Raw genomic sequence first — 23,223 nt, forward strand, 5'->3', positions numbered from 1 at the left:
AATTAAGGTAGCTTTCAGAATTAAACTAGTAAAATGCACGCATAAAATGCATGTAAACTAGTAAAACAAAGTAGATATAATTAGCCAACTGTGGAAGAAAGCCAAGAAATTATCCATCCATATATATAAAATAGAAGTCTATGGTAGCATCTCAAACTTTAGTCCCATAGATCTGAGGGCATGATAAGGAGGAAGATGTGCTTGTGGTTATGTTAGTTGGTTTCTTAGAAAGTTAGGCATACAACTACCATACGATCTAGTCATCTATTTCTAGATATTTACCTAAGGAAAAAGAAACCACATGTCTATAGAAAAGACTTTTACACAAATATTCAAAGAGCTTTATTTCTAATTGCCTTAAACTGGGAATAACTCAAGTATGTATTGACAGGTGAATGGATAAACATATCAATACAATAAATTCTACTCAGCAACAATGAACAGGAATGAACTATTGATACAAACCACAACATGGATGAAAACCAAAATAATTATGCTGAATAAAAGAAGCCAGAAGAAAAAGTATATAATGTGTGCTTTATTTAAATGAATTTCTAGGAATTGCAAACTAATGTAAGATGGCAGAAAATAGATCAATGGTTTCTGTGAATGGGATGGGAGTAGGAAGGGATAGAAAATGAGATTATGAAGGGCACGAGGAAACTTTTGGGGTGATGATTATGTCCATTATCTTGATTGTGATGATGGTTTTACAGGTGTGTGTATGTCAGCATTATCAAAACTTACACTTTAAATATGTGTAGTTTATTGTATGTCAATTATACCTAAATAAAGCTGTTTAAAGAAACTAGTTGTTAACATCTATGGACATGAGTTTATACATGTGTGACAAGCTGGCGTGAGGGTACAAGAATATAAAAATCTTCCTTCCTGGACACACACATATGTAACACTCTAATAAAAATCTAGTAGAGACTAGGGATAATGCTCTCAAGTTTTTCATCCTTGCCCTTTCTGTACTGTCTTATAAAGTTCTGAGGTTCTGAAGTAGGACCTTCTGACTTTATTTTCACTGCAACAGGTTTTGCATGAAATCTAATGCCTCAAATGTACAAGATTCCAGACAGAGTTGTGGCGTAGAGAGTAGAGAAGGGACAGGGGTAAGATGCTATCCTATCACCCAACAGGTGAGAGGTGCCACTTAACCTTCGGCTTCTAGAAGCTAAATATTGTAATGAGCTGTCACTGTATTTATCACCTAAAAATTACTGCAACTGGATAAGGTGTGTAAAAACCTGGAAAACATTGCCCTGTCAACTTCATAGGTATCTTTGATGAAGTTGTCTATGGCGGGGTCCCAGATACAATTAAAAATCAGCACGTGGCCTGTTAAAATGGTTTAGGTTCCTTCCATCCCTTCATTCTGCAGACTGCTTCTGGCTTACAATATGGCAATTGTTTTGTCAGATCACTAAAGGCAGTCATATTATTAGAACATCCTGATTTTGACTTTATAGATGCTTCAGTCAGAATTACATGCGGCTGGTTCAGATGCAATCTAAGAGCACAGAGTGAAGGCTGAGCTGTTGCTGAGTTACAGTTCTGCCTGCCCAGGTGCACCCCATAAGGTGGTATTTAACTTGAAGAATATACCATGGTCTAAGGTCTGAAGATTTATCAAAGTGATTTTGTTGACATGCTTAAGGTGGAACCAGCTCACAGCATCAATATAATTATAGTAATTAGAAATAATAATACAATTGGTAAGTTGACCAGAAAGCTTTGAGGCAACTCTGTCAATAGGCTCACTATGTGGAGAGCCAAACTATCACGAGGTTGCTTAGTGTCTACAGAATCAGTCCAAAGGCTCTTATTTGATCTTAGAATGTTACTGTCCATGGCTTGAGGCACTCTTGGCCACAGAAGGGATCTTGCTGAGGGAACCATAATGCTTTGGTGAACATTGCCAGGACTGTCTTCCCTCTAGCTTCCAGGTTGATGGGCTCTGCTACCCAAAGGGCCTCTAGGACCCTCTGATTCTTTTTACTGCTTCCTCAGCTAACCAACTCCTTCTTTTCACATAGCCTTTATCCACACAGGAATAATGCAGCCACTTATTTTTCTTCTCACTAACTTATAACCATAAGCACATCTTCCTCATTATCGTGCCCTCAGATCAATGAGATTAAAGTTTGAGATGCTACCACAGACTTCTATTTTATATATATGGGTGGATAATTTCTTGGCTTTCTTCCACAGCTGGCTAATTATATCCACTTTGTTTTACTAGTTTGCATGCATTTTAAGCGTGCATTTTACTAGTTTAATTCTGAAAGCTACCTTAATTCCAAGTTCTTTGGAGATACCTAACCGGCCTGCCTCCATCCCTCCTGCTTTCCATTCTGACCATTGATTTGAGCCCAAGCTTTGCCATAAACAAATCTGCGATTCAGCAATCCCATCAATTTCACAGCTTCAATATAACTGTTAATAAGATGAGCACAATATTTTCCCAACTTATAAGGATAAAATTTCATTGAAAGAGGGAGAGTGAGTATGGAAAGAAGAGAATGAGATAGAAAGATCGAAATAATGAAAGCACAGATAATTAAATTCTGTACTATTTTAAATGTCTGATCTGTAAATCTTTGAAATGTGATTATATTATGGGAATGGGCAGTTAAATAAAGTAATGTAATCTAGCACCGCTATGAATCTAATTTCTATTATTATTGTTACTTGATTTTATGTGATAAGAAATGTTTAGATATAATCAATACCTTAATTTAGAGTCAAGTGGCATATACTATTATCATTTCTTTCTCTTTCTAGCTGTTATGGTGGATGAAGGGAGACCTCGGAATGTTAAATAGTTTGCCTAAGATCCTTAAAATTAAGAGAACTACTATGTGGCCTTTAATTACTCAATGTCGGATCTCCAAATTAAAATTTTAAAATTCAGGCAAAAAGTGTCAAGATTTATCATCTTTGTAATAATAAAGTCAGACTTAGAAAAAATAAGCATATAACTAAGTGTTCAATAGACACTGATGTAAATGATCAGAGGTGAGACAAAGGTTTATCCAGATTTCCATACAGGAGTTTCTTCACTAGTGAAGTGCTGCTCTCCAGACACCTTTCAGAGCTCGTCAAGGAGATCATCCTTGTCTGCACTCATTTCCTCATTCTTTATCAGGTATTTTTTTGGAAGTTTCTGTTTCTTCTCACATTTGGTCTCAACTATGAAGAGGACAGTCTTTCAAGATGTATTTTCTATGAGCCAATGTGATGATTGCAAACTAGGCTGACATCATCCAGAATTGCTTTCCCTATAAAATTCTGTCTCCATACTTTCAGTTCTCTTGACAGAATTAAGCACAAAACAGCCTTAATAAGTGACTTTTGGCTTACAAATGAAGCATCACGGCATATTTTGTTTCTATTCTTCTTTACTTTTCACAAAGCAATTTTATATCCCTTAGGAGCCAAAAGAAGCATTTTTTTGTAATTAGGGTTTGCTACTGGCACTTGCTCCTTGAAACATTCATCTGTCCAGCTCTCAGACTGAGAGGACTGTACCACAACTGTGAGTTTTGGAGCAGGGTGGTCATAGTCCTCCTCACCCTGAAATCCTGGATAGAAAGTTCTAAAAATAATGCTCCAACTGTATCTTGTGATATTATGAGCTTTTTTATACATTAATAGGAATTAATAAGAATGGACAAGAGAGGATCCTTGGCTAGAAATGAACTGAACTGTCACTAATTAGCTGTGCGAAACACGTTCTCTGGGTCTTGGTTGCTTCAATAAAAAGAAAACTCAAAGGGACTAAAAGCGAAGGACATCTAAGGACTCTCTGAGGCAAACACTATTAGCATCTTTGCACTTTTCTACACTTCTCAGCCCTCTTCGGGCCAATAGAATGCTGGTGGAAGTGATTTATTCCACTTTACTGGCCTGCTCCCCAAAACGTCTCATACCCTTTCTCTCATCTATACGGCTGAAAGTGAACCTGGCATGGTGGGGCCACATGAAGGGAAAAAAACAGATTCCTGAATATGGCTACCTAAGAGAGCCATTGACTATCACAGGAATGAAAACTAAACTGTACTGTGCTAAGCCAGGGTTTACTAGTTACAGCAGCTTACTGCAGCCCTACCTTGACTAATGTGTTCTTCCAGCTCTAAAATTCTGTGTATCTAAGGAAAGGCAGAAGCAGGAAGAGATCTGAACATAGGAAGGAAACACTAGATGTAAACCTACTGTTTAATCAGATGTGGTACTCAGAGAAGCTTCTATAAATGAACTAGTGCAAAGACCAAGGAGGCTGGAGCAATATTTAAAGGATGCTTGGTTCTTTTTAGTGTAACAGTGATTCTGTATGTGATACAAGGCCCTGGTCGAATCTGGAGAAATAGTTTTTTTAGAATAGAATAAAGGCGAATTGTGGGAAAATGATGACGTCTACCTACGTCCTTTATCAATAAGAGAACTCAGAACTCAGAATTTTTTTTTTTTATCATATAGAAAGCGATTAAGTCTGGGTAGATACTGATCATTTGGGAAAAACAGACTGCTCCTTTTGTGTTTAGTTTAATACTTTTTCAGAATGGATTCCCACAGATAGTATTTTTGTCTTGACATATTTTACTGAGTGAAAGTACTATTTTCAAGAAAATCCCAAAGTTTCATATTTTAGAATAAATGAAGCCTTTCTGTGGGATAAGAAAGCCACAGAAGACACTAAAAAACCACATGGCCTGTGTTAAATCAGGGAAAAAGTCTGGTGGGAATGTGAAAGCCTGTCTATGCTCAAGGGTCACTTTCTGTATTCTAGCTCCTGTTTACTTTCTGGACCTTGGTCAGTGTCTTTTTGACAGTATATTTTCTGCAGTGCAGCTGGGCTTTGTGATCCATAATCAAGCACAGAAAGCCTTTAGCAATCCCATCCAGGGAGCTCAATTTTCCTCGATTTAAATATGAAAGTTAAATCTCTGTCCAGACATGCCTCTTTGCAGGCCCAATGACTCTTACACCTGCAGGACACTTCATCTTTGAATGCGCTTCCCATTTTCCAGACAAGCTCAGGGGATCTGCGACTCTCCCATCCCAATAAAATTCCTGTCTGCACTAAATTGCCTTGTAGTTGTGATTTTTACCTCAATAAAACTACATCTTGAAAGGGATAATTGGTTTGATTCTTTACCTGACATAATTTATGCATGTTTTAGTTTTGGAATATACAGTATTTATGCAAGGGGGAGAAGTCTTTGTGATGTGATGGGCATACCCAAATTGACAGAGCTAATGGCCATTTAGAGCAGTGGAACTGGCCTCTGACATCTTCTAAGCACTGCATTCTCACTCTTACTGAGATTGCATCCACAGACTCCAGCAGGGGACTTAAGATTTTCTGGGAGTCAGAAACCCCCATGGAGCTTGCTAAAACTGTGCATTCTTGGTCTTCACCCTAGATCCTGAATTAGATTCACTGTGAATGGGGTCCAGGAATCTATATGCTCAATAATCTTTGTAGGTGATTCTGGTCACACCAGAATTTGAGAAACATTCCTCAAGTTAGGAAATCAAACCTCTGTTTCTGAGTTGTAATTGGCTAACACAAATAAACTATTAGATGAAAGAAAGGGAAGGGAACTAATTCTTTTTGGATGCCGTGTGTGTGTGTGTGTGTGTGTGTGTGTGTGTGTGTGTAGGAGAAATTGGAGATTCAGAGAGGGTAAGAAATATTAGTAAATAGTGAGGCAGAGAGTTGAACTCAGATCTCTTTGGATCCAAAAAGCATACTTTTTTCACTAAGCCACACTTGCTGACCATCCTGCTGGGCATTTCCTATGTTTCCACCAGTGGGTCAAATGTTTTAGGATTCATAATAGGTCATCCTTTTATCTACTGAGGGATATTATGAGAATTTCTTAAGACGATATTGGTAAGTCCTTCCATTCACTTGTGGGATTTCTGTTGTGGACACTGCAGTGTACTGACCAGAGACCCAACCTGAGACTGAGCAGTCATTCTGTCAGTTCCTGAAGACTTGGTTACTGACAGCTCTCAACAGAGTTCCCTCCTAAAATTGACCTCACCTGGAGAGAGCTTCTTAATGCATGTCATGTCTCCTTCCTGGGATAGTCCACATCCTATATCTGGGCCAGGCAGCGGTATAAAGGCCAAGCCCCTTGCTTCAATTCTAGACAACTCCGACAAACCACCCCAGCACCAGAGGGCCCATGCTGTTATCCAGAGCCTTTATTACAACTGCACTGCAGTATACCTCTCTCTCTGCCTATTCCTGTGTCCTTCCCTGCTTTTCTGTGTTCCCAAGAGCATAAACCTCCTGCATCCCAATTTCTATCTCTCTAGGAATTTACTTCTCTGGGAACTCAACCTATGGTGTTGTTAAATCAAATTCTTCTTGTGGATAAACTATGCCTATGCTTATGCTTGGGCAGTGTTATGGGCTGAATGTGTCCCTCTCCCCCAAATTCATATGCTGAAATCCTAACTCCCAGTACCTCAGAATGTGACTATATAAGGTCTTTAAAGAGGTGATTAAGGTTAAATAAGATCATTAGAGTAGACCCTAATCAAGTATGACTAATGTCCTTGTAAGAAGAGGAGATTAAGACAGAGACACACAGAGAGAAAAGATCATGTAAAAACTCAGGGAGAAAACAACAATTTGCAAGCCAAGGAGGGAGTCCTCAGAAGAAATCAAACCTGCTGACACTTGGTCTTGGACTTTCAGCCTCCAGAACTGTGAGAAAATAAATTTCTGTTGTCAGTCATGAAGTCTGTGGCACTTTGTTATAGCAGCCCTAGCAAACTTATAAAGGCAGATTTAGAGCTACTTGATGTCAGTTCCTATTCTTTCATGTTTACTGTCACAGAACCATCTAGAAACATGAGCAGGTTTAGGTGTACAAAGGTAAGGTAATAACTTACAATAGATGAGTTTTCATATTCCCTAAAATATGTCAGAATAATCATATTTTTAAAGGGGTGAAAAAAGAGTACATGCATTACTCTATTTTATTGCATCTCCCTGTCAGGGACATTTATCACAACCTATAGCAGATGTAAATACACAGTCTGACAGTAATTTTGGTCCTACAGTGAACTTGTATCTAACGGGGAAAAAAAGGACAAAATTTTCAAATTCTGTCAGTCAATACTTTTTGGCCTTCTGTGAAGCAATAGTTCAGTCTGGCTTTTTTTCTTTAGATTAACCATAACAGACCATGTCCAACTGCCAGCTTCCTGCCTTAGTATAGAGGAAGACTAAAAGATGCCAAAAAAGAAAAAAGAAAAAAAAGAAAAAAAAAGTTTTACAGTTTAGAAGACTTTTCTTTCAGTTTTTCCATTTTTCTGAGCTAGTCTCTTTATCATTCCCAGTAGCACACTGGGAAATGTTTAACTATCAGCTCTTTGAAAAAAAAAAAAAAAAATCCAGAGAGTCCTGTCGTGTAGTCTTTGCAGACTCCCACTATGGCTGTTACCAAACTACCCTCAGCTTCACTAAGAAGCACGAACACAGTTGTCTAGGGACCTGGAACTAGCTGCCTCCATGCCACCGATTCATACCAAAAGGCAAAAGAAAGCTGTATGGTACCCAACCTCCCTGCAGCCCTAAGATGGCCCTCCAGGTGTGAGCGTGGACTCTCCACCTTCTTCTCATTGATATTTGCAATTACCTCAGAGCTTGCTGCTGCTACTTGCTGAGTTTTTTTGTTTGTTTGTTTGTTTTTGTTTTTTTTTTTAGAGGCTTACTTTCAAGAGTATTTATAAGTTTAGCACAGGCTTCTTCAAAAGATTTTGCTGGCCGTGCCCCCATGCTATATTCATTGTTTCTACTAGAACCAGAAAATCCCTGCATCAGGGAGCTCAGGGGAGCGACCAAGTCTAGCCCAAGCTAGACTCCCACAGACCTGTTCTCTCGCCAGGCATTTCCCCATACTCTGCTTCTCCCATCTTTTCCCTTTAGTAATTTGTTTTAGCTGCATAGACTTTACTTTTATGTGCTGAAGAACTCCAGGTTTCACTGGAATCCTCTGTTGAGGGCTTATGCTCAATGAGTATATGCAGAAACACAACTCTAAGCAATTTACACACTCATCCCTACTTTATAGATGAAGAAACCGAGGCAAAGAGAGGTTAAATAATTTGTTCCACTTCATATCACTTGTTAGTGGCTGAACTGAGGTTCAAATTAGGCAGTGTGGCTTCAGGTCCTTATTTTTAACCAGACACTTGTCCCCCAAAAGAGATGCAGGAATAGATCCTTAGGAAGCATGGATGACAAGAAATAAATGCTCCTTTTTATCAGGTGATGCTAATAATTTCCAAATATTTGCATTCTACTTAGTCTAGCATGAAGTATGAAATAAAGTTTAATGATGAAAAAAAAAAAACACTCAGAAGTGGCAGAATTAATGATCTCAAAGAACCCTTGGACTCTGAACATAGATAATTCTAAAAGCAATTAAAGATTTCAGGTGGTAGAACTGTCTGTTTTTCAGGTCTAGAATACCAAAAGTGGAGAATCAACATGTATTTGAAAGAACACAGCGATAATGTTCATTGCAGGGACACATATGGAATGAAATAATAACTTGCTTTATAGAATGCTATGTCTCTCTTTCGCTCTCACTCTCGCTCTCCATCTCGCTCTGTCTGTTGCTCTGTTTTTGTTTCCGTTTAATAAAACTGGCTGGGTGGTATTAAAAATGAGAAGAGATGAGTTTCATTTCACTCTTCATTAAGAAAATAATATACTTAAGGAATCACAAATAAATGTAATTTGTTTCAGTTCTGAATTGTAATTTGGTTTGGGTAAATCCTCTGAGGTGCCCAATTCTGTGACAGATTTTTGTCATAGAATTCTAGGACTAGGGGGGATTTTTTAGGAGGTCATCATTTTAAAACATTATGGTGATATGACAATCTAATTGGTCTTTAATGACTTTCACAGGAATTCTTTTAATACTTATCAAAATGTTTAAAGAAAACATTTGTCATTTTACTTAACTTATACTGTTCCCCTGCAAATGAAAGAGGGACTTCTTTGGAATGACCTGGCTGCCCAGTGCTTTTTTATTTGTGTTGACGATTAGTTTTCCACATGATACAAACAACAAATTAATGATCTCAGCACATAAAGGAATTCACTTTTTTTTTCTTTTGAGCACATGTTACTTTATGCTCACTTTCTTATTTCATCTTCAAGATAATTTTCCTATCACCATTTTATAAATTTGGAAACAGATATTCAAAGGGTCAAGTAACTGGCTCATGGTTACTCTACTGATAAGTGTAAGAGTGAGAACATAAATCCAGGTCTGCCTGACCTCAGTGCCACCACACCATGCTGTGCTGCCTGCTTCCCTTAGAAGTCAAATACTAAGTGCTATTATATATCATTTGTGCGTAATTTCCATAAAACCTTAGTAAGATAAAAGAGTTGATTTTAACCCTAGCCACCTCCCCAAGCCATGTTGATTTTCTTGTGGAATGGTGAATGGAAGTGGAATTCTTTAAAGGTCACTGGCAAAGAGGAAAGGAGGCACCAGAGAACTGGCTAATCCAGAAGTGAGGTAACCATCTCTCAATAGTTCAGTAAGTGTAACTTCCAGACTTTCTTGGGCAATAGTTATACTAAGTGGAATATTCCAGCTGTACCCCAGAAGACATCTTCCATTCAGAAATCTCTGAATGGAAGAAGATTTCCGGTGGGCATCAGTGTATCCGTATAAAAAGATTCATCTAACAAAGCAAAATCTGGCAACCTAAAATCAATCTTTTAATTTTAAATATTAGTTGCAACCCTGGGTGAGACTGGAACACCATTTGTATTATTGTTTCAATGGAATTAGTCTGAGTCGAACTGGACAAAAGGGATGTATGTTCTTTTCATCACTACTCACCCTTGCCCACATTTTCCCAGATGGTTCTCTCTATTAAGCCAAGGAATGTTGGAGCTCTGGATCTTGAAAAGGTCAATTCCAGTGTTTTAGTCTGCTGATCAGTTTCTTCCTTTTCATTACTCTACCTTAAAGAATACACAATGTTCTCAGGCTCGTGAATGACAATATGAAATTCACAGCTTCCTGAACCTGAAAAGAGAAGTTAAAATCTTTAAAACAGGTAAACTCTAGGAAAGTCTGAGACACTTTTCATCACTTCAGGATTGCATTATAGCAGTTGGAAAAGCCAAATCCATAGTTTCATGGCATCTATCATTCATTTATAAAATCAAAGGAAGCAGTTACGGAGCTCTTACTATGCATAGCTGGAACTTCTAAGACATATAAAATATAGACCTGTCCTCTAGGAACCCACAATCTAGTAGGATGAACCAAAAAATACAATGCCATAAAATGTCACAGATACTCTGGTAGAATATGAAGTGGATCTGGTGAGAGCACAGAGGAAGGAGAAGGTAACTTTGGGAGTCGTGAGCGATGTTTGCCAGGTATTTCTTATTGGGGCAGAATGGCAGAAGTGAGTGGCCCTTTATTATCTATAATCTACAACTTTAGTCCTGTCATTGATTTAACTTGTTTTTCCACTCCTCCAGCCTGCTGCCTCATTACCCCCATTTAAACTAATATAGCGGGTTGCTACTGTTATCATTCTGAAGCCACCACACATGTCTGACTCTACCTCTCATCAGCAGCTTGTGAAGACCACTGGAACCATATGCTTTTCTTATTTGCTGAAAATGAGGAAAAATGGTGTTTTGGTAATGTAACTTTTAAACAGCTTAGATATAAAACCCAGAATTTGATTTTTTGGGAATAAAATTGAATGAGCTTTTGGTTGATTAGTCCTGACCAGTTTTTCATTTCCTTTTCATCACCTTACAGCCATAAAGTTCAGTTTGGGGATGGTGTGTGTGTGTGCGTGTGTGTGTGTGTGTGTGTGTGTGTTTGTGTGAGTGTGTTTGTATCTTTATGGACGATAGTTAAAATATATAGTCTAAGAAAAACACTAATACTTAAACCATGTGGGATGCACAGAAGTCTTTGAGGAATGGATATCTGAATATTTGTAAAAGGAAAGTGTTTTTCCTATCAAGAATGAAAAAATTACAATTAAATGGATATTTTAAAACATAGGGCAGAAAAATAAGGATTGTGTTTGGTACATGATAGATGCTCAGTAAACTGTGTAAAGGACCAATTCAGCTGTCCTTATGGGAAAAAGAGATCTTCCTAGAACTGTTTTCCAAACAGAGGATAATTGGGAGTTGATCTCTTTTCATTTCTACTAGTATGGGAACAGCCTTCTGTAATTTCATTTTGATAAACACAGTATTTATAATTATGGTTAAGTGGGGGGATGGGGGAAGAATTTTCCTCTGAGGCACTTGCAGTGGCTAGGCAAGAGGACATGGGCCCATGACTCATTTGCTCTGCCTGAACTCATGCATGGTCACCCCAGAATCTTGGTTCTAGATGGTGGAAAAGACCAGCAGTGAGAGTTACTGCGTTTCTAAAGTTCTGTCCATTTCCTCTGTAGAGATTCATATTTTGAGGCATTTTTAACTGCCCAAGATGTCTGAGCTTAAAGGCAGTCACTCAGAGTGGATTTGCCTGTGGGGATCCCATAAACTACAGAACCAGGAATAATATATATATTATAATATATATTGTCATATATTATAATAATTATAATATAATAATTATTGTATATAATAATATATTATAATATTATATATATAGAGAGAGATTTCATTAATTCTTTATTGTGAAATATAACACACCTACAGAAAACTGTATGTAACGAAATATAGAGCTTAATAAATTGTTATAAATGTAACTGCCAACCAGGTCAAGCCTTAGAATACAGCCAGGGCCCCAGAAGTTTTCTGGGTGCCCTTCCCAATACAACCCCTTTCTTTTCTTTAAAGGCAGCACTGCCCTAAGCCCCAAGCAAGGGACCTTGTTTTGGGCCTTGTGTTTTTGAGCTTCTAGCTCTCCTCCAGCTCTGTCTCTTTCTAAGGGGGATTGGGATCTGCAGGGCCAAGAGGCCATGACCACCTGGGACCCATGACTCCCTTTCTAGACCAAGTTCCAAGTACAGAGACATTTGGATTCCTTGTCTAAATGAGTCTATGCCCACTTCCAGGTCTTCCAAGGCCTCTTTCTCAGGTCTACCTTCCTGAGGGATAACCTAGGGGCAGATATTTGTAGGAGGCTGTGGATGAAGTTTAGACTTTAGGACTAAAGAGTGTGCATATATGAACACAAAGACCCTTGAGGTATGGGATGGAACAGAGGCTGGAAGGAGGAGAGCAAGCCCTGGGATCAGGGGCTTGCTCTTCTTGTGTCACATGTTCCAGCGAGAAGCTCTAAGTAATCCAAGAATTCTAAGGTTCAGTTCAACCTTCTAGGTTGCCATAAAGATATATTTGTCGAGGTAAGATAGAAAGTCTTTTATTTAAGAACTTGTCATTTTAATTTACAACTTTTCAACATTTAGGCCCATAATATGAAGTTCTCCATTTAGGGCCCACAAATGTTAGGAGTAAGTCTGCCTAAAGGTAACATCCTGACTGTTATGGGAATCCCCTGTGCCTTTTTTTATACTTTATCCACTTAACTCTGCATTCTTATATACTACAGTCAATATCTTTGTTTTTGACCTCAATAAATAAATCATACAGTATGTATTCTTTTACATTGGCTTTTTCCACTCAGCATCATGTTTGTGAAATTCAACTATGTTGTAGCTTATAATTTTCATTGCTGTATAGTATTCCAAAATGTGGTTATCCAACCATTTTAATGTTAATGGACAATTGCATTATCTCCAGTACTAGGCTATCACGAATAATACTGCTAATTGGATCTCTATCTATTTTTGTTGTGCATATACCGAGGAATGAAATTGCTGGGTGATATATATATATATCTTCAACTTTAATGGAACATACTAAACTGTTTTCTAAAGTGCTTGTACTAATTTTTATTATCACTTGTAGGATATGAGAGTCCCTATTGCTCCTGACAATGTTTGGTATTTCTTAGTTTTAACTAGTCTGTACTAGGACTATTTTAAGTATGTTCCTAAATTTTTTTTTTATTTCCATTATTTGCATCTTAAAATACCAAAGTGATCCTAATAACTTGTAGTTCCATTTTGACCACCAATAGCATCAGTAGAGGTATATAATATTAATAACAATAATATTTCTAATAATCTCCAATTTTTTTATTTGAGTATGGTAGCGAAGAGAAAATCTGTAGCCTTGGAAGATTCACAAATAAAAATCCAAATAAACAAGGTTGGCCCATACAATATTTAAAAATAACACACAAATTAACAGACTGACTTAGGGGGTGAATGAACATGCCAGACATACAGTTGTTATTGACATCCTTTCATAGGGTTATGTGTGTCCCCAGAGCATGCTTTGACATTGTGTGAGGACTGGTAATTCATGAATTGCTGAATTACCCAGCTGGAACCAATCAGGACCACCTTAGAGATGGAAGATCAGCTGGGGGAGCCCATCAGCTTGCAGCTCATTAGCATGCCACATCTGGTAACATCTGTTACTCCAGGAGGCAGCAATAACCATGTGCTCAGGTCAACAGAAAACAAGGGACATGCTCAAGTCTCTTCAGCAGAAATAGTCATAGCCTCCTTACTGCCTGTTTCTTTCACCTACTTGGGCCCCTGAGCATCCTCCCTCTTGCTAATATCCTCAACCTCCTTGCCATTTTGTCCTTTTAGTGCACCCTCTTGGGCAGAGCCCAGCCTGGAGGAACTCAACTGTTTACCTTCTCTACTTCAATCTTCCAGCTGTTGAGCATTGCCAGAGAAACCACACACCCTGCAGATGGTGTCACTGTAAACTTATGGCGACTAGTGTCATCTCAGCCCTTGTTGCTGTCAAGCAGCCCTTCTCTGCTCCCTGGTCAGCTCACCCTCCCATTCTCCCTTTTTTCTGTTACAGCGATAATAGGTCTTCTTCTGTAATGATGTATTGGGTGCCTACTGCAGACACAGCTGGCTATTGTCTGTTATGGACAGGAGTATTTCAGACTCTCTCTGGTCTTCTTAAGTCTCTGGTTTTATTGCCTACCCTTCTACGGAGCCCCAATCTCAAACTCCAATGTCAGCAGTGGTCAAATAGGCTCACGTTTTCCCCTTAAGAACCTGGTATCAGGTGCTTCCTTGGCTCGACCAAGACCTTCATTCAAACGTGGAAGGAAAAAGTGTTATGGGTTGAATTATGTCTCCCGAGATTCATATGTTGCAATCTTAACTTAACCCCCAGTATCTCAGAATGTGATCCTATTTGAAAATAGTATTGTTGCAGGTGTAATTAGTTAAAATGGGGTCATGCTCTCTTTGGATCTCAGTTTCCTCATTTGGGACATGAAGATGTTATAATTTTTGTAGAGTGCAGTTCCAAAATCTGTGGTAGCAAAAGTGGTGGGATGGAAAAGGCAGATTAGAAGAGAGAGCTTTGAGCTCTTCATGTCTCTTTTGACCAAAGCAGTTCTAGTCTTAATTGTTTTATATTTTGAAACTCTTGGTAAAATTTGGGTTAAAAAAGTGTTTCATTGTTTAAGAAAACAATTTAAATCTCCTAGCTCAGGTGACATTTAAGATCCTTTCCAACTGCAATAGACTATGATTATAAGGAGGTTTTACAAGTTAAGGCATATGGGTTTGATGAACATATAGCACAGTTTTTTCTCAAAAAAGCCTGATTTAATAAAAATTTATTTCTTTTCAGTAAAGGGAATTCATTAAAGGACTTACTAATGCAATTTAATTTTAAAACCTTTAAAGACATTCATATAAAAACAATCATAAATTAGAAAAGCAATCTTTTATTGGACCTTATGTTGGAATTTGGGGTTTACAAATATGCTTGCTGCCCACATGTGACTGAGACCCAAGTACCAGCAAGCACTTGTACATAACAAATAGGTGATGAGCCTTTGAGAATAACCGTGGCTGCTCCATCTTTGTTTCCCCATGACACAATTTAGTCTCTGGTACACAGTCCGTACCCAGGAAATGTTGAATGAGAACGTACGATGAAGTAGACTCTTTTCCTGGTGCTTTATGAGAATTCTTGGTGATAGAAAAGAAACAGAACTTCCTTCTAAAGGAAGAGGCAGGTGTGGGGAAAACAGAAACACAGATTAAGAGTGGACAGTTCTGGACTAAGTGCAGGTAAAAATGGCAGGGCTTCTGCCTTGAAGGTTATGGTGAAAATGCAGTGCTATTTAATGAAAAGGCACAGAGAAGCTAAGCATCTATCAGTCATGAATATCATAAATTAAGTGCATCTATCTGGTTACTCTTTCAACTATTTGGGTAGTGTCCTGACAGAATAGCGCCTGACCTGGGTCAGGTTTATAGGAAGAGTTGTCAGGAAGACTCTTCAGGGGGCCAGGCAATGTTCCCCCAAAAGAAGACACCAAGAAAACAAAGAGCAGAGCCCAGGGACTGAAACCAATTGGTTCTGTCTAAGGGCCATTCTGGGCCTGAGACTAATGCAGCCAGCAGACCACATTGGCTGTTCACTGTCTAGCAACTGACAGTACCTGAAATAGAGGCCTCTTGAAATTAAACACTTACTGACTTGTCTTCCTTAGTAATTTCATTTCCCTAGGCTGTGGATCCTTACTAAATTGTTGCCTGCCAGCAGATGATGGAGCCCTTCTCCCACAGTGGGATTCACATAGTTTATTTTGGTAGGTAACTAAGACAGAAAGACAGAGTTAATTAAACCCTTCATAAAACAGTCCATCAGCCACCTGCTTGCAGAGCAATATGTCAGATTTTTTGCTGCTCTTTGGCAGAAAGATTGTGTTCTTCAACCTTCTCCAGGGCCTCATTCAGGATTCTAACCAGGTTACCTATGAAAACTTCTTTTTAGTTATGGTATATATTTTTTCCATTTGTGTAAAAACAATAAATAAATACCAGGGACCTTGTTAGGCCATGCCAAAGAAGAATTTGTTGAGGATTTAGTACCCTAATGCAGTGATCACACTTGAATTTGGCTAAACTTTTTAATTGGGTGGTTTGGCTCAATTTAACCAATGTAAATGTAGTTGGCTTATAGCTTTGCAAATGACCTTGGTTCTTTCAGAATGATCCCTGGAGGGGATTGGCTTTTAAGTGAATTGGAAATTTTCAGATATGTTTTAAAGATCTACAGAACAAGCCTTTCCTTTGTTTTAAAGGGGTAAGACTCAGTAAATAGAGTGGGATGAAAAGGACTATCTATTATTTCATCTATGCGCACACCTAAATGTGCACCTTGGGACATAGAAACAAAATAATTCATGTTTTAAAATTTTCTACAAACAATAAGCTATTCCAAACTACAGCCAAAATCTCGACCAAGGAAAAGGGCATAGTAATGATCATGAAATAAATGAGGGTAGAAATCAAGAGCTATAAGTCTTTTAAACCCTTTAGCACTTAGCTAATGTCTTACTGAGTACACGGCTCCAAATTCTTTTTCTACTCTTTGCCAGCAAATTTTTAGGAATCCCCTGGCAGAAGAGAAGACATTGTTTGCTGCATCTTCCATTCCTATTGAGTTCTTGGGCACTGACTATTTACAGGGACTTTCAATCACCTACTTCACCCATCTGGTATTACTTTTTATTTCTTCTTCTTTACTAAGCTCTGACTCATCTCTGCTCAGACCTTTAGGTTTCCTGAAGGCGTCACTTCCCTAGATGTGGTGCCCTGCCCAGGACAACTTGCTGCTGTCCATGAGGAATTTTAAGTCTAGGTCCCCAGTCTTAGAAAATGGGGCCATGATTCACTCAATCATCCAAGTCAGAAATGGAGAGGTTTCCCTTGGTGTTTCCTTTGTTCTCATTCCCTACATCTAATCAGTAATGGGATCTAACTCTTTAGGGTCTCCAGCTTTTGCCTTTCCTCCCATCTCCTCATTTCAGTTGCCATTCTTAGCTCATTGTCTCCTTCCTGGACTGTTGGAATTGTCTTCACTCTTCATCCTTAAGGCAGTGGGGAAGACTGAAAAGTTTTAACTGGGAAGAAATTTGCTTACATTTCCTTATCATAAGAATCACAATGAATCGAATAGATGAATTAGAAAGGCTGCTAGAATTGAGGTGGAGAGAAATTCATTACAACACTGTGCTAGATTGTAGATGAAAAATGAGGAGGGGCCACATTAAGTTCAGTGAGAGACAATGAAAGCAGAGGAAGTAGCTATCTGGCAAGTAGAGTGGAGAGAGCATAATAACTGATTAGAATTAGAAGGTGAGAGGGGGAATATTTTTAATAAATGTCTACCAGGTAGAAGTTTAGGAGATTGGGTGCATGGTAGTATCATTCTGAGAAAGAGGAGATTAAGAATTAAATCTGTGAGAAAATGATAAATTTAATGTTACGTGTTAAGCTCCAGTTTAATGTGGAGAATATCATGTGGGGAGAGAATCTATAAACAGTTTATATATACAAGTCTGGGAATCAGAGAGAAGTGGCCATTGAAGACACAGATTTTGGAGTTATGAGCTTATAGCTTAACGCAAGGGAATGTATGACACAAGCTGGACAGAGTGTATAAAAAAAGAAAGGAAGATGGCAGGCCCTTGGGGGAATACTATCCCTAGAGGGCACACAGAGAAGGGGATGGGGAAGTAGGAGGAAATTCAGGATACTACGCTGTCATGAAAGCAAAAGAGGAAAGAATTTGACAATTAGATTATGGACATTCTTAAAGAAATCAGTTTCAATGGAATGGCAAAGACAGACATGAAATGCAACTGGTCTGAACAATGAATGAGATCAGAAATTTCAGATAGTGAGTTCAGACTTCTCTGACCAGAAATTTTACTGTAAAAAAAAAAAAAAAAAAGAAGAGAAATGGGAAACAGAAATGATAACATGAGAGATCATGGTCTTAGGCCCATTTGCACAAGAGAATAGAAAGGCTTCTGTGATGAGTAATTTTATGTGTCAAATTGATTGAGCCATGGAGTGGGCCCATGTATTTGGTCAAATAATACTCTAGATGTTCTTGTGAGAGTATTTTTATATGAGATTAACATTTAAATAAGTAGACTGAGCAAAGTAGGTTACCCTCCCTAAAGTTGGTGGGCCCTATCCAAACAGTTGAAGGCCTGAATAGAACAAAAAGGCTGACTATCCGTGAGTAAGAGAGAATTTCTCTTTCCTGAATGCCTTCGATCTAAGACATTGACTTTTTCCTGCTTTCATTCTCAAGTGAGACATTGGTTCTTCCTGGGCCTGCCAGCTTTCTGAACTGTTTTAGACAACACCATTGGTTCTCCTGGTTCTCAGGCCTTTGGATTTGGACTGGAACTAGATCTTTGGCTATTCTGGGTTTCTACCTTGCCAATTCACCCTGTTTATCTTAGGACTTGCCATCTCCATAATTACATGAGCCACTTCCTTATAATAAATCATATATATGTTGTCTATATATACGTATATATAAGCTAATATAAATGCTATTGCTTCTGTTTCTATGGTGAACTCTGACTAATACAGCACAGAATGGAAAAAAAAATAGAAAATAAGGAGGGAAGGGTGAAAGGAAAATGTGGGATGAATAAAGTCCATGAGAGTCTACGTGCTTTGAAAATGTAGGGAGAGGGCGGCTGATTGTTTAGCTGTCTGTAATCTCTGAAAACACTGATGACTCATTCATGTTATGTAATTAGAATTAGGCTTCAGACATTGCTGTCTTGGACTTTCTTGTCTTTCAGAAGCAGGACTTCCTAGCTTGGCTTGTTTTCCTGTTACTTAGGACCGGTTGCTAGCATAAAGTCATACTTAGAAAATTGAACCTTTAATAAGATTACTCAGAGACTTGGCTGCTTTCCTCCTGGCCATTTTGTCTTTATGTTGAAAAAATAAACATCACTTTTCTAAAGTGACATTACACATCACTTTGAAATACGTCCTATAGCCCAGCCCTGAAAACTATTGTGTGTGTGTTTTTTTTTAATACACATGAAAAAGAAGCTTTTGTTTTAAAATATATATAAAAAAATTATTTTACTCTAAAAAGCTTCTCTGATACTACCTGCTGAATAAAAACATTCTGTCCAGCTCGTCGTATCTGATCCATTTCTGCCACCGTGATATGATAATGGCAGAAATCACTGGGGTGATTTAAATAATAGGTTTATTGGGCACTTACAATTCATTTTGTTTCTGCTCTATTTCTAATATTAAAGTGACAAAGATGAACCATTTTATTTGTGGATGTAGCAGATGCCATTTGGAATATCTGCCCAGCTCAAAAAGATTCCTCTCGTTGCTCTCCTCAGTCAGAGTAGTGGGTTTCCGATTTCAGTTTGGACAACATGATCATACTTTACTGTTTAACAGCTGCCTGTACTTGAGGTGGGTGCCTGACCCAAGTTCAGAGTCAAAGTCCTTTTTGCACACTCACTGAGTCACTCACACAGTACCCATTCAAGGGTGAACTTGGGACCATGGCTGCATTTCCATCTCTGGTGCCATGAGATATATCCTTTTTCTCACAATGAACAAGCTCCTCACCTCCCTTTCTTTCTCAATACCCTCCCAGCCCTACCTCCAGCAAGCTGAGTTGAACTGTATTTTATTACCTGCAGCCAAGAGTCCTAATTTATTCAATTATAATAAAAATATTCCATTCTTGGGTTGTATAATAAAAACAAGCTTAAGAATTTCAATGGTAACAGCCATGGACAGTGCACTAGGGAACACAGTGTTCTAATTAAATAACCACCCCATACTCTCTAACACCTTCTTTATCACAAGAAAGCTTCAGGAACTAGTCGCAACAGGGATTGCCATAGCCTTTCACACTGTTGGTGGAGGCATAGTCAGGGCAATGCTTGTAATAGACAACTTGTCCAAATGTATCAGGACTACATATGCATATACCCATTGGCCCAGCAAGGGCATTTCCAGAAATTTATGCTACAGCTATATTTGGACAGGTGCAAAAAAGACACAGTGCAAGGTTACTTGGTAAAGCGCTGTTGGTAACAGCAAAATATCAGAAACATCCTAAATTTCTGCTAATATAGAATTGGCCAAATAAATTATGGGATTCCATACAATTGGAGTACTTTGATGCTGTATAAAAAGAATGAATAAGTTATTTATATATGGGAAGATCTTGAGACATAATGGTAAGTGAAAAGAGCAAGGTGCATAACAGTAGGTTTTGTAGGCTATCATTTGGGAGATAACAACATTTACTCAAATTTGCTTATATATACATTGAAAAAAGCTCTGGAAAGAAAAACAAATAAGTTAATTCCAGTAGGTTACTTGTGTGTATAAATTTGTGTATGGCAGAGAGTGGGAGTAGGAACTGGATAGCTCAGATAGAAGATAGGAGTACGAAAGGGACTAACTGTATATCTCTTAAAGTTTTAAACGATGTTATACTGTTTGTATATTGTCAACTATTCAAAAGAAAGGGGAAGGAAGAGGGAGTAAGGGAAGGGAGAGAAGAATTAGGAGGAAGAAGAGAAAGAGAAAGGAAGGGAGGAAGGAAGGAAGGAAGAGGAGAGAGAGAGAGAGAGAGAGAGAGAGAGAGAGAACGAGAGAGAGAGAAATCAGTAGCTACCAACAAAAATGATATCTTTGTTTTATCAGAATTTGTCACTCTCATTCCAAAGAAATATCAACCAAACATCACCCCAAAAGCAGAGACTGTCTTTCCAGTTATGAGGTGGCCAGCTCAGGTGCTATCTGTGACTCCCATCAGAGAAAGGGAACGAACCTATCCTCAGAGATATCAGCTCTCAATCTGCCTTCACTGATTCAAGGTACACATCACGCTCATAGAATATTGCTCAAGTTTTCTTCTCCATCACAGACAAAAATCTCACACAGGGGAAGACCTCTTGGAATGTATGCCTTTGGGTTACACACAATCTACATAGACAATGACATAATGACAGCGAACACGGTTCCCAGCATCCCACTTCCTAGAAACAGGAAGACGTGTCAATCCCACAAACGGTAAGCTTATCTTCTCTGAACCTCGGTTCTCCCAGATTCTAGCTTGGTGAGTCAACAGTCTGTCTTCTGAATGGTCTATAGGTCTGGAGGCACAAGTATGAACAGGGTTTAGCTTTCTGGAAAGGGTGGGCTTATGGAAGAACAATTAAAGACAACAGCTGTACTAGATCAGGGCCATGGTAGAGGAATTGGCTTTTTCCTGAAGCTGCAGCTCACCAAATAAAAGCTAAAGCCATCAGCAACTATGTTTTGAGTAACGAAAAATTACCACTGAAGTGATGATTCAGAGACACCGAATTCTCTGCACACTGAGTGGGTGAATTGCTGGGGATGTTACATCACAGAGGCTGATTTTACCCAGTGAGGTTTGTAGAGCAGACATACGATTGCGTGCAAACAAGTCACAGGCACAGTTAACAATGTCTTGTGTCTCTTTGCAGGTTTTCTCTTTGGCCTCTCAAGGGAGCTGGGAGAAACTCGTCTGAAACTCAAACCTGCCTCTGCCATTATTTTCCCTTAAACTAGATCTAAACCTCAGGAGATCTTCTGGAGTATTCACTGAATTCTAATGAGAACTGAGCCCTCCAAATATTATTCTTACTATGTTTTGCTAATATTTTTCACTGGAAACACATCATACCAAGATGTTTTGGACCCTTTTACTTCCCAGATTATTTGGAAGCTAAAGGGAGCAAATGTCCTGCTTCTGGGCTGATCCAGATTTTTCATGATCTAGCCAGGGGAGGCAAAGATTCCAGGACAAGCCTTTAGGGAAGGCCAAAGGTTTCTGAAAGTATCTGTGGACAAACAAATGCAATGTTACTGGGCTACCTCCCATAACTGAGCAGATGATAGTGTTTTGTGATTTACCGGCAGGTAGGCTGGCAGTGGCCTGGGTCCTGGCACCTGACACCTGAACTATGTTTTACTAATATTTTAGTAAAAGCTTTTAGAGAAAAGCTTCCAGCCTTTCAAATGCTCCTTGGCTGCAAAGAAGCAGGCAAGATCCAGGGGCATCCATGGGAACTAGATTTTTGGACCTAGTATTACCAGTCAGACCTCGGGCCAAGCCTTCAGGATGCGGGAGGAATCCCAGAGTACTTTCAACCTTTCCCGACCCTTTTCTCTGCTCCTCTCCCCTCATCTCCCCTTCCTCAACAGCTCTCCAGAAATCCTAGTATAATGTAGTAGGATGGATTTCAGTGTTTCTCAGGTGAGATCCATAAACCACCTGCATCAAAATCACGTAAAATCTGAATTCACGGGGCCTGCTCTAGAGCCATCTATTGAGTTTTTGCGGTGCCATAGGGGTGGGGAGGTGGGCTGGGGCTGGAAACCTGCATTGTTCACCAAGACCCTCAGGTGATTCTTACATACACTCAAGTTGAAAAGCATTGGTAGAAGGGAAAGGGTCTCAGATTAGCAGCCAAAAAACCAGAATTCAAATTCATTTACTTCCTGGGTGGTCTTGGGCAAGTTACTATTAACTTCCAGCCTCATTTTCCCATCCATAAAAATAGATATGCTATTTTATAAAACATGAGCATGCTATTTTATAGGAATTATATATTTTTCTCTTTGAGAATCAAATGGGATAAAACGTATGATAAGGCTGGCAAACACTGAGCTCTTGCTAGATATTTGTACCTAACACTCTATTATAGAAAAGGAATGGTGAGCTAACAAAATCTTTGTAGGCCTTGAGATGTATATTTTTTGCAAGTTTTCAAAAGCTCATATAACTCTTTTGGGTGGATACACAGTGAGGTGACTTAGCTACTAGAGGCCTTCCTACTTACTGAAGCCTTACGAATATACCCAGGAGTGTGAGATATTATGCTATAAGGAAGAAGAGTAATAAAGAGACATGTTTGGAAAAGCAGACACAGGCTAGTATAAAAATGGGATAGTAAGTCCAACTAAGAGCACACAGTGAAAGTGGTATCTTCTACAGGTGTCTTCCTCAGCAGGGGCTCTAAGTCACCGATTCTCACTGAGGGTGACTATGTCCCCTAGGGGACACTAGGAAATGTCTGGAGGTATTTTTGATTGTCACAACTGGGTGGGGGTTGTTACTGGCATCTAATGGGCAGAGGTCAGGGACACTGCTAAATATCCTATGATATAGAGGACAGTTTCCACAACAGAGAATTATGTGGTTCAAAATGTTAATGGTGCCAAGGTTGAGGAACCCTGCTCTCAGTTAACAGAGAAGGCTGAGTCATGGATGATGGAAGG

At 38.9% G+C, this 23,223-nt stretch overlaps 1 long non-coding RNA gene across 2 annotated transcripts in view; it reads left to right on the plus strand.

Moving 5' to 3' along the window:
• The window catches only part of LOC111747410, a 91,771-nt gene extending 69,939 nt beyond the window's left edge, over positions 1–21,832 (plus strand). Inside the window, exons 2-4 of one of the 2 annotated variants that reach the window (XR_002783520.1) lie at positions 20,617–20,789; positions 20,857–20,985; positions 21,426–21,832. This is a non-coding gene — a long non-coding RNA (uncharacterized LOC111747410). The remainder of the gene's footprint in view (positions 1–20,616; positions 20,790–20,856; positions 20,986–21,425) is intronic. The other variant, XR_002783519.1, reaches the window with a different exon arrangement.
• Positions 21,833–23,223: the final 1,391 nt, after the last annotated feature.

The sequence above is a fragment of the Pteropus vampyrus genome, unplaced genomic scaffold (genome assembly GCF_000151845.1).
Source record: "Pteropus vampyrus isolate Shadow unplaced genomic scaffold, Pvam_2.0 Scaffold221, whole genome shotgun sequence".
NCBI classification, from domain to species: Eukaryota; Metazoa; Chordata; class Mammalia; order Chiroptera; family Pteropodidae; genus Pteropus; species Pteropus vampyrus.